The 10,881-nt window shown below is 37.5% G+C and overlaps 1 pseudogene; it reads left to right on the top strand.

Moving 5' to 3' along the window:
* Positions 1-302: 302 nt before the first annotated feature.
* On the top strand, positions 303-456 carry LOC130029525 (uncharacterized; annotated as a pseudogene).
* Positions 457-10,881: the final 10,425 nt, after the last annotated feature.

Genomic DNA, 10,881 nt, shown 5'->3' with positions numbered 1-10,881 from the left:
TGTGCATGCTAAATCAAACATGACTGGGAAGTGATTCTAAGATCATTGTCAAAATGTAAGTCCATAGCCTGGGGGTGGAGTGGAATTTTTAAACCAAATATTAAGCTAGTATCTCAATGAGACCCTCAGTAGGGCTTTCTGACAAAGCCAGAGAAGATGGAAACCTTGGTCAAGGGTACTGGGACTTGTGACTAAAACTCATACTACTTTTTAACTCTAAGTATAAAATTTGAAGAATAGATTTGCTCGAGTGGGCCCAGTAACGTCTCCATTGGAGATTTTGTTGTTACTGTGTTTGGCATATCGCTTCTCGGCCTTTTGGCTAAGATCAAGTGTAGAAGAATAGATGAATATTAAAAAATTAATGTTATTTCTGTTCCCTCTGCTTATGACATTGGTATATCTCCATAATAAAAGGCTACTGAGTATACAGAGTACCAGTTTAGCCTACGGTTGTCTTAGGAGTATCAGGGACTCAGAACAATAGGCAATGTGGGAGTTCACTGTGAGAATATTCTAAAGTCTATCATAGAAAGAACTTGCTTCTGACGATTTCTTTATGCCCTTTATGACAGCTTGAACAATGTAAGTGTCCACATAAGCTACAAATAGAACATCCTCAACTACTAATATATAACCTAGATGGCTGAGGAATATTTCATTTGAATTACAGAGCCCTGGCATAGAGTGGAAAAGGTAATTATAGAATATTTTGTGGAAACACAAGGTACCTACTAGCTATAGGCTGATACTATGAGCTATGTCTCAGGTACAGGAAGAAATAAGTTATTACATGTTGAGACAATTATCATTAAAATGCTTTTTTTTCAAAAGCTTAAAACAAGATTTTCTTCAATGCTTTCCCCCAATTACTATTTCCTCTGACTTAATGAGTATCTAATGTCTTTTCATCGACAATTCTCAACCTCCCTCTGAGTAGCTTCCCTGACTGGATTTAATCTTAAGAGTTCGCCTCCTCATATCTACACACAAAAAGATCATTTTAGGTATATGTTTAATATATAATTCTTCTCTATGATTTTCTCTTCAGTAGAGTAGAGAATAAAAATGAAACTTGCTAAATTTTAGTATCAGTTTCATCATGAGAATTTTAGCATGGCAAAAACATTTAGAAGAGCTCTAAAGTAGCTGACACAATTGAGGAGATTTGAATATGGATTGAATGTCAGATTGTATGGTGTTATATTATTATTATGGTTATTCAGAGAGAAGTCTTATTTGTGGATCATGTTAAAGCATCGAGATTAGAAACATCGGTATGTTGACAGTTTATTTTCAGAGGGTTACCAGAGTTAGACAAAATGCACTCAGAAAAATAGTCTTCTCAAGACTGCCTTCACTCCAGATAATAATTGAAGTTTGATTTCCCCAAGTCACCTTCAAGTTTCATTTTTAAAATTTCAAGTTTTAAAATTCAGTAAAATGTCTTACAGAACTTATGAAAGCTTTATATTTATAATTACAATTTTACTCTTGTAAAAGGATACAAATAGATCCAGTCGAGGAAGAGTATACAGAGGGATTAATTCTAAAAAATTAAAGATTCCTTTGGATAAAAATGCCCTTTGAATATGTTACCTTTCTGGTATTTATATTCTTCTCAGTATATAGAGAAAATTACCTACCAGGGGTTTAATCAAGCTTTATTGTCAAGAACTTTACTAAAGCAGTAATGTAGTTCAGTAGTAAAATATTTGTCCTGTATGTATGAGGCCCTAGTTTGAATCTGGTTTGATCATTCACAGAGAGAGAGAGAGAGAGAGAGAGAGAGAGAGAGAGAGAGAGAGAGAGAGAGAGAGAGAGAGAGAGAAAGAGAGAGAGAAAGAGTTTATTAGTAGGCAAGATTAATAATTGATCACTCATGTGTTCCAGCACCTTCTTTTCACTGGTGATGTGGCTGATACCAAAGGTTTTGATCTTTTTTGCCACATGAATAACATGTCCATTCTCCAAACTGCATTTAATTAATAAAAAATTTTCACTTGTGGTCCCAGTAGCTCACCATGATAAACATACAATTCTGTACCTCAGGATATCCCAAGTTTCTTGAAATTCTTCCCGAGTTAAAATAAAAACCAGATTCCACCTTGGGCAAGGTTCAGTAATGTACTGTGTGTGTGTGTGTGTGTTTAATTCACTTCTATTTTCAGCACATCATTGTCTTAGAAGATCGTTGAAACAATCTCTATCTTCTTAATCTTTTTTTTTTCTTTTTGAGTCACACCTGGCAATGCACAGGGGTTACTCCTGGCTCTTCACTCAGGAATTACTCCTGAGCGGTGCTTGGGGGACCATATAGGATGCTGGGAATCGAATCCAAGTCGGCCGCATGCAAGGCAAATGCCCTACCCGCTGTGCTATAGCTCCAGCCCCACTATGTTCTTAATCTTATGGAGATATGTTTTGTGACCCAGCATGTGGTCTATCTTGTAGAATGTCCCATGCACATTTGACAAGATTGTGTATTCAGCTTTTCTTTTTGAGGATAAAGTGTCATGTATATATCTACTAAGCACCTTTCTTCCATTTCTTCCTTCAGATAAAGTATGTTCTTGCTAAGCTTGAGTCTGGTTGATCTCTTGAGAAGTGATAAAGTGGTGTTGAAATCTCCCACTAGTATTGTGTTGCTATCGATGCTTTTCTTTGTGTCTATGAGTAGTTATTTTAAGTATTTTGCTGATACCTCATTAGGTGTAGTTAGGTTTAGAAGTGTAAATTCTCCCTGCTGTACAGATCCCTTGATCAATAAGAAATGATCTTCACTGTCTCTTGTGACCTTCTTCAGTCTGAAATCAATGTGGTCTGATACCAGAATGGCCACCCCAGCTTTTTTGAGGGAGTTGTTTGCCTTAGAATTGTTTTCCAGCCTTTGACTTTGAATCTGTGTTTGCTCAGACTTTTCAGATGCGTTTCTTGCACGCAGCAGAATGGTGGGTTTAATTTGACACCCAAAGACAGTAGACACAAGGGCCAGGAATATTGCTCCATATTTGGAAACCTGCCTCATGAGCTGGGGGAGAAGGCAGATGAAATAGAGAAGGGATGACTAAGTCAATGATGGTTGGAGGAATAGTTCGGGATGGGAGATGCATGCTGAAAGTAGATAAAGGACCAAATGTGATGGCCTCCCAGTATCTATATTGCAAACCATAATGTCCAAAGGTAAAGAGAGAGTATGGGGGAAATTTTCTGCCATAGAGGCAGGGGGAGATTTGGGATCAGGGGGATACTGGGGACATTGGTGGTGGAGAATGCACACTGGTGGAGGAATGGGTGTTTGATCATTATATCCAACTCAAACATGAAAGCTTTGTAACTGTATCTCATGAGTGATTCAATTAAAAAAGTTAAAAAAAAAAGAAAACTATTTTTCTGGTGAAGATTGAGCAGAGATTAATTTCCAATGTAGAGAGTAATTTTTTCAAGACAATTAAAGGAAATATTGGTGAAAATAATGTAGTATGCACAGAGAAAGAAATTATGGTAAAGTGTGAATTATCAATATATCCAATAAAATATGTATTTTTTCTGTATTTCAAAGTAAAAAAGAGAAAGAACTATCTATTTAATGATTACTTTAATTCCATTCAAATATAGTTTTTCTATTTTTATAAAGTTGTTGAAAGTAATATTTTGCATTCAGTATTCAAACACCAATCCACCACAATTATACCTTCCCACCGCCATATTTCAAATGTTTCCACCCTGATCCCCAAAACCTTGCCCCAAAGCAGGACCTAAATATTTATTTTGTATTGGTTGTTATTAATAATCTGCTAAAAATGATGCAAAAATGTTTTCTTAGAGAAAGTTCATGAAGATTGTTGTGTTTTTCCCCAGAGCCATTAAGCCCTTGTCTTGGTACATCAGTGGTATAGAGCATGAGATGTCACATGGCCTTGAATGCGGCTGTGAGCTCCAAGAGTTCTAAAATTTTAAATATGGTTATACAGCTGAGGTTAATTTAATTTTTTTAACTGGATGGTGACTTTGGGGTCCAGAGGCGTCTTTGCAGCATATCGCTCATATTGCTCTTTTCTGACAGATTTATTTGTGAGTGTCTGGATGATTGCTGTTAATGAGCTTACATGGTGCCAGAGGCAGTTCACAGGCATGACTGCCGGACTAGTGGAAGCATGGGGAGATGGCAGAAGGGCATCCATTCCTGACTCCATGCAAGCCTGGAGATTTTGGCCACAAGTCCCACATACCTGGTTTTTCTTTTTCTTCACAGGTTCACTCATGGATGAGGCTCATCCTAGATTTTGTAGTTCATCCATGAGCCTGGTGGCAATTGAGTTCTGGAGGGTTTTGGCTGTCGGGGCTTTATTGGGGCAGGTGGGGAGACTCACCAGCCCTTCTCTTTTGGTCTTCCCAGATGAGACAGCCTGACGTGGGGTCTGGAGGCATCTCTATATATCACTTCATTATATTTATCATATTTCCATATTGCTGCAGAGGGGCAAGAGGCAGAGGTGCCAGGGCTTTCTCAGGATGAAGCTTCATTAAGCATGTTCACACTGGCTAGGAGGATTCTTAGCCATTGTACAAAATGAGACCTCTCCTGTATACCTTCACAGCATAGTTAAAGAAGCAGGAAGTAGAATTATAGTATAAGGATATTTCTGTATGCCTGACTGGTTGGTGTGACCCTTATGACTTTATGACCTCTGACTCTGGGACGCTTCTTCTCCCCTCTTGCTACAGTTCCTTCCTTTCCCACATTCCACACTCCTATAGATTCCTAGCACAATATGTGCTTACTAGAATGTGTTGATGTTTTTTATCTAAAAATAATTATAGTTTTGGGGCTGGAGAGATAGTACAGTAGATAGGATGTTTGCTTTGCACACAGCCGACCTGGGTTCGATCCCTGGGATCCCATATGGTACTCCAAGCACTGCCAGAAGTAATTTCTGAATAAAGAACCAGGAGTAACCCCTGAGCATCACAGGGTGTGGCTCAAAAAGCAAAAAAACACCATACTTTTATTTACATAATGTTATTGAAATTGCATGTTTTTTGCATTATTATAATATGCAACAATCTCATACTATATACAAACAGTAACCCAAATCAGGGAATGTGGGTAATTGGTAAAGCACTTGTCTTATTACAAGGGCCTGGGATTGGTTTCTGACATCATGTCATCTAAGCACCTCTAGGAGTCATCCCTAAGTATCTAGCTAGTGGCAGCTCCTCAGTATTGCTGGGTGTGTCCCCATCCCATCCTTAAAACTATACAAATCTTAGTAGAAATAAAGGGACAAATCTTTGTGATCTTGGATACAACAATGGTTTCAAAGATGAGATAGTGAAGTAAAAACAACAAAAGAAAAATTAAATAAATATGACATTATCAGTACTTAAAAGCTTTTGTGCACCTAGAGGCATAAGGCATTAGCAAGAGAGAGGAAAAACAATGAATCTACAGAAAGGGAAAAATGGTGGAAATCTTGTTTTACAAGAAATTTATCTAAAATATATAAAAGTATAACTCAATAACAAAAGGACTAGTCTAATTTAAAAATAGTCATAGAACCTGAAAGATGCTCAAAGGGCTGGGTTAAAGGTTTGGTGTGCATGGCCCCCCAAGAAGTGAGGCAGGAGTACTTCCTAAGCACCACGTATGTGTCACAAAAGCAAAGAAAATAATGAAAAAAATTGAAAAGGATGCTTAATAACTTGACTATCAGGTAAATCAAGTCGAAGTCACAAAATATGCCACATCACATCCACTGTAATAACTTCTATCAAAAAGACAGCTAACATGTTTTATCAATGATATGAATAACTTAGAAAAATTTTACATTAAAGCCATGTGACTTTGAAAAACCCTCTGGCAGTTCCTAACATGATGAAGCATAGAGAGATTTAGCCCAATAATTCCTCTCAGCTTTATACTTAAAAAAGGTGAAAATATGTTAGCATAATTAATGATTTTAAAATATTGGATTGAAATACTGTAAAACTGTCCTCCCGTTGTTCATTGATTTGCTCGAGTGGGCCCAGTAACGTCTCCATCATGAGAGTTGTTGTTACTGTGTTTGGCATGGGCTAGAGCGATAGCACAGTGGTAGGGCGTTTGCCTTGCACGCAGCTGGCCCAGCCGAGCCGGGTTCAGTTCCTCCGCCCCTCTTGGAGAGCCTGGCAAGCTACTGAGAGTATCTTGCCTGCACGGCAAAGCCTAGCAAGCTACCCGTGACGTATTCAATATGCCAAACACAGTAACAACAAGTTTCACGATGGAGACATTACTGGGCCCGCTCGAGCAAATCGATGAATAAAGGGAGGACAGTGTTACAGTATTTCACATAACTTCTAACCAAAGTTCATGCTCTAGAATACAGTGAATTAAAGGATTTTTTTTTGCTACAGAATCATTTAATCAATTTTAAATAGATGACTATATCCCTTGAGCTGGAGCAATAGCATAGTGGGTAAGGTGTTTGCCTTGCACATGGCTGACATGGCCGACCCAGGTTCGATTCCTTTGGCCCTCTTGGAGAGCCCAGCAAGCTACAGAGAGTATCTCACCCACACGGCAAAGCCTGGCAAGCTCCCCGTGACATATTCAATATGCCAAAAACAGTAACAACTTATTTGTTGTGAGACATTAATGGTGCCCACTCGAGCATATCAATGAACAACGGGAGGCCAGTGCTACAGTGCCTATATCCCAATTCTGCTCAGATATTCCATGTTCGCTAGTCCTCATATAACATACATCAATTTCAGATCTTTTTTACCAACTTGGTAGTACTGTTTAGAACTTTTTCCAGTTTGACAGTATTCTGCTTTGGTTGATTTAACTGTTGCCATTGTTTTGATCTTCTTTTTGTTATGAAGATTAATCATAATCCCCTCAGAATGCCTACACTACCTCTGCTCTCCTTTTCATCATGCTTTGATTGGTTTCCTCACTGACATATGGAACTTACTAGCATTTACCTAGGGCCTATTGTGAGAAATAAATGCAATTATTTCTAATTTTTTTCCTATTGCTTCTTAATGTTTATAAGTGTTCCATAACGATAGCAATTGTTAAAAATAACTGGAGAAAGATATTAATAAGTCTATGAATTTATTTACAGTATAGAAATTCTTAAGTCAGAAAAGGAGTGAAAATAGGTTTATAAGTGTTTTCCACTTACAGAAATACCTTATCTGAAGGAAATAAATTGGCTGAAGCCCAGAGTATTCAAGAACTGGAAAGTTGACAGAAGAATAAGATGGAGGGCTAAAGCAGAAAGATACAGATAGTAGAACTGAGTTTCCTGATTAGATGATGAGGAGGAAACTTAGGGATGGAAGAACCAAAAGTTCAAGACTTAGAGTGTAATCCTATGTGAGGCTAAGTACATTGGTATCATTTTATGTTTACCACAATTGTTCTTACAAATGTATCATCTCTGACCATTTTTATTTTATTCTGTTTCAGAATATATTATTTTTCTGGGCACTGGATCATAAATTCTTTTTGAGAATCTGTATTCTACCGTTCAGCCTCTTAATTGCAACTATGTTAAATATCACATGTCTATTATTTCAGCAGAAATCCCCCTAATGGAGGGCAGGAAATACAATGAGTTACAGGATTTCCTTTTCTGATTGTATTGTGTCAGCACTATTGTAGCTGCTTAAATTAATCAACCAGTTTCACCCTCTTTTTTTGCTTCTGTAGCACTGTCCTTCTGTTGTTCATCAATTTGCTGATGCGGGCACCAGTAATGTCTCCATTGTGAGACTTGTTACTGTTTTTGGCATATTGAGTAGGCCATGGGTAGCTAGCCAGGCTCTCCAAGAGGAACGGAGGAATCAACCAGGGTCAGGCGCGTGCAAGGCAAATGCCCTACCAGGATGTTATTGCTCCAGCCCTCTTTTTTTGGCATCAACTACTAAAAAGTAACATTTTTCTTGTATTTTCTATTAAGTTTGATCTTTTTGGCATTGTTCTTTCCATTATACCTCCAGTGGGTTCCCAGAGGGAGATACACTGAGTAGAATGACACACCTCTGTTGTGTTTCATAAACATTCTTTCTTATGTTGACCTATCTTAACTCTCTAACATACATTTCTCCCCCTCAGTTTCTGCATTAGAAGCAATATCCAATAAATAATTGTGTGCTATGTCTCATTTTTTGTTATCCATAGGACTTTCAGGCCTATTATCTTATTTAATTTCTGTCTACACTCTGAGTATTAGAATAACAGTGGGTGCCTGCTTGAGCAAATCGATGAACAACGGGAGGACAGTGCTACAGTGCTACTTATTTATAGGCAAGGACACACATATTTCAAGAATTTGAGAGCTGACCAATTCTGAACACACATAGCACTGTACAATATAATTTAGATTGATGTTCCTGGTTCTCTTTTCTTTTTCTAATCCTTTATACACATCTTACATGATGTTTGTTATCTCAAATTAAACTTGTCCTTTGCCTATTCTGACTTCTGCCTCAATCTCAGAGGTGTTTCTTCTCCATCTCTACTGAAACCTTGTCCTTAGGTTGGGGAAGGGGGAATGAGGGATTCATCTGAATAAACATATTGTAAGGTCTGAAGGTTTATAGAGATTGTTGAATGTGTTGCATAACCCACACATTTTCATTTCAGTTCCTGCTCAACAATAGGCAGTGTGCCATGCACTTCTAAAAGACTTCATTTGTTTAAATGGACAGTCTGGCCCAGTATTGTTGATATCTGGGAGGACAAGATTATATAGAACCCCTGGCATGGGAAACTGCTCTCTCTCAGTCACTCAAAGGATACATGAGTTCATTTGCTCTGTAGGGACTAGGGGCTTATCTCTTCTCCTCTAAAAGCCCTAGGATTCAAGAGAGTTTAAGTCTTGGTGAGATTTTACTTCTTTAGGGTAAAGGAGTAAGAACACTGAACCCCAACCTACACACAAAGTTTTTGTCTTTTTCAAGAAAGAATTTAAGAGTGAGGCAGAACATATACAAGTATGTATGTATGTGTTTATATATTCACACACACATATATATATATATATATATATATATATATATATATATACACACACACATACATGCGGCCTGGAGCAATAGCACAGCAGGTAGGGCATTCGCTTTGCAAGCAGCCAACCGAGTTCAATTCCTTCGCTTCTCTCAGAGAGCCTGGCAAGCTACCGAGAGTATCTCGCTCGCATGGCAAATCCTGGCAAGCTACCAGTGATGTATTCGGTATGCCAAACACAGTAACAACAAAGTCTCACAATGGAGACATTACTGGACCCGCTCAAGAAAATCAATGAACAACAGAAGGACAGTGACAGTGACACATATATGCATATATGTCTCTCATTTTAGGCATATACACACAAAGAATTTATTAAGTACACTTCCAAGACATAGGTGTGGGTACAGTTTATCCTAGTGGTAAGGATCTTATAGTATTAATTTCCTTGGTAATAATTAGCCAAGGAACAACATACTTATGGAGTCTAGTCTGAGCAGTGCTAGCCTTGCAGAGTAATATTGGTATTGTGGTTAGAGACCTGTTTCGACGTTATATGCATCAATACTCTTATTAAACAGGGGACATAAGGATTACTACAACTTCGACCTTTGTGGAGGAGGAAGGTAAAAATCAGAGACAGGGGGTCTCTTTGTTTTGTGTATACTGTAACAAATTAGAGTTAATTCTTCTGGTTCATTTATTATCAGAAACTGATAACCATAAGAATTGCAAGAATATTGGATGTTTCCATCTTTGGTTATTTCCTACCACTAATATTTTCTTTTACTGCCTTTCCTAATTCACCACAGCCATTTAACTCAATCTGAGTTTCTGCAGTCCATATATAAAGAACTTGATAGTAGTTTGAGATGCAAATATATGTTGTGCCCAGACCTTTGGTATAAATGAAATGTGTGCCCCAAATTCTCAATGGTCCTGCCATGTATTTTAATTTTATAATAAATCAAATTATATGTTTTTCACTATACATTTTTAAAAATCCAAATTTTGAATAAACTATCACTTTAAAAAAGTGGAAGTAACATTGAAACACAAAATAAAACTAGCAAATATAAGCACCGAAATTGTCTATTATGCTTACTGTCTTACTTCACATTTAATAGTTGTGATCTAGGACCAAGAATAAGGTGAAATTGGCAAAGCAATTAAAAAGAGTAATAAAAATAGCTGACAGTTATTGAGTCCTTCTTATGAGCCAGGGACTATTCTAAGCATTTAACAAGCATTGTCTTCCAATTTTATAGATGTGCAAGGCAAGACTTAGGAAATTTAATGAACTTGCTCAGGAATCAACTATAATTTCAGATACCTGACTTACCGCAAAGTTTGTATATATGTTCCAGAAAAAAAGTGTGTGTGTGTTTGTGTGTGTGTGTGTGTGTGTGTGTATAAAATAACATGAAACGATGCAGGGAATCTTAGACCCATTTTAAAAACAACACAAAGAAAATTTCACTCCTCTCAGAATGCTTCCTCCAGAGAACTAGCCCTGGTGCTTACAAGTAGAAAATAATAGAAATCTTGTAAGACTTTGACATTTTTGAAATTTCTTATATCGGACAAGTACTCTATATCTCAACCTATGTGCTATGGATCTAAAATTTACAGCATAATATTTTAAATGAGAAGAAATGTAATTGTAAAGAACTAAGATAAAAATGACTACATAACCAAATCTTGAGCTGGTTTGCAGTGATACGATGCTTTATGGAAGTGTTGCAAAAATCTGCACATGAAGTTGTGGGAGCAATCCATCACTGACTCATGTGTCTGAACCAGACCCCCCAAGAGTTTTGGAATTGATCTCCTCATTGCACCATACTCTGAGGTTGTTATTGCCATAGACATTGCTA

This window comes from Sorex fumeus, unplaced genomic scaffold (assembly GCF_029834395.1).
Source record: "Sorex fumeus unplaced genomic scaffold, SorFum_2.1 ptg000003l, whole genome shotgun sequence".
Taxonomy (NCBI): Eukaryota; Metazoa; Chordata; class Mammalia; order Eulipotyphla; family Soricidae; genus Sorex; species Sorex fumeus.
Note: the sequence above shows the minus strand (reverse complement) of the source record. Positions and strands in the feature narration are given on the sequence as shown.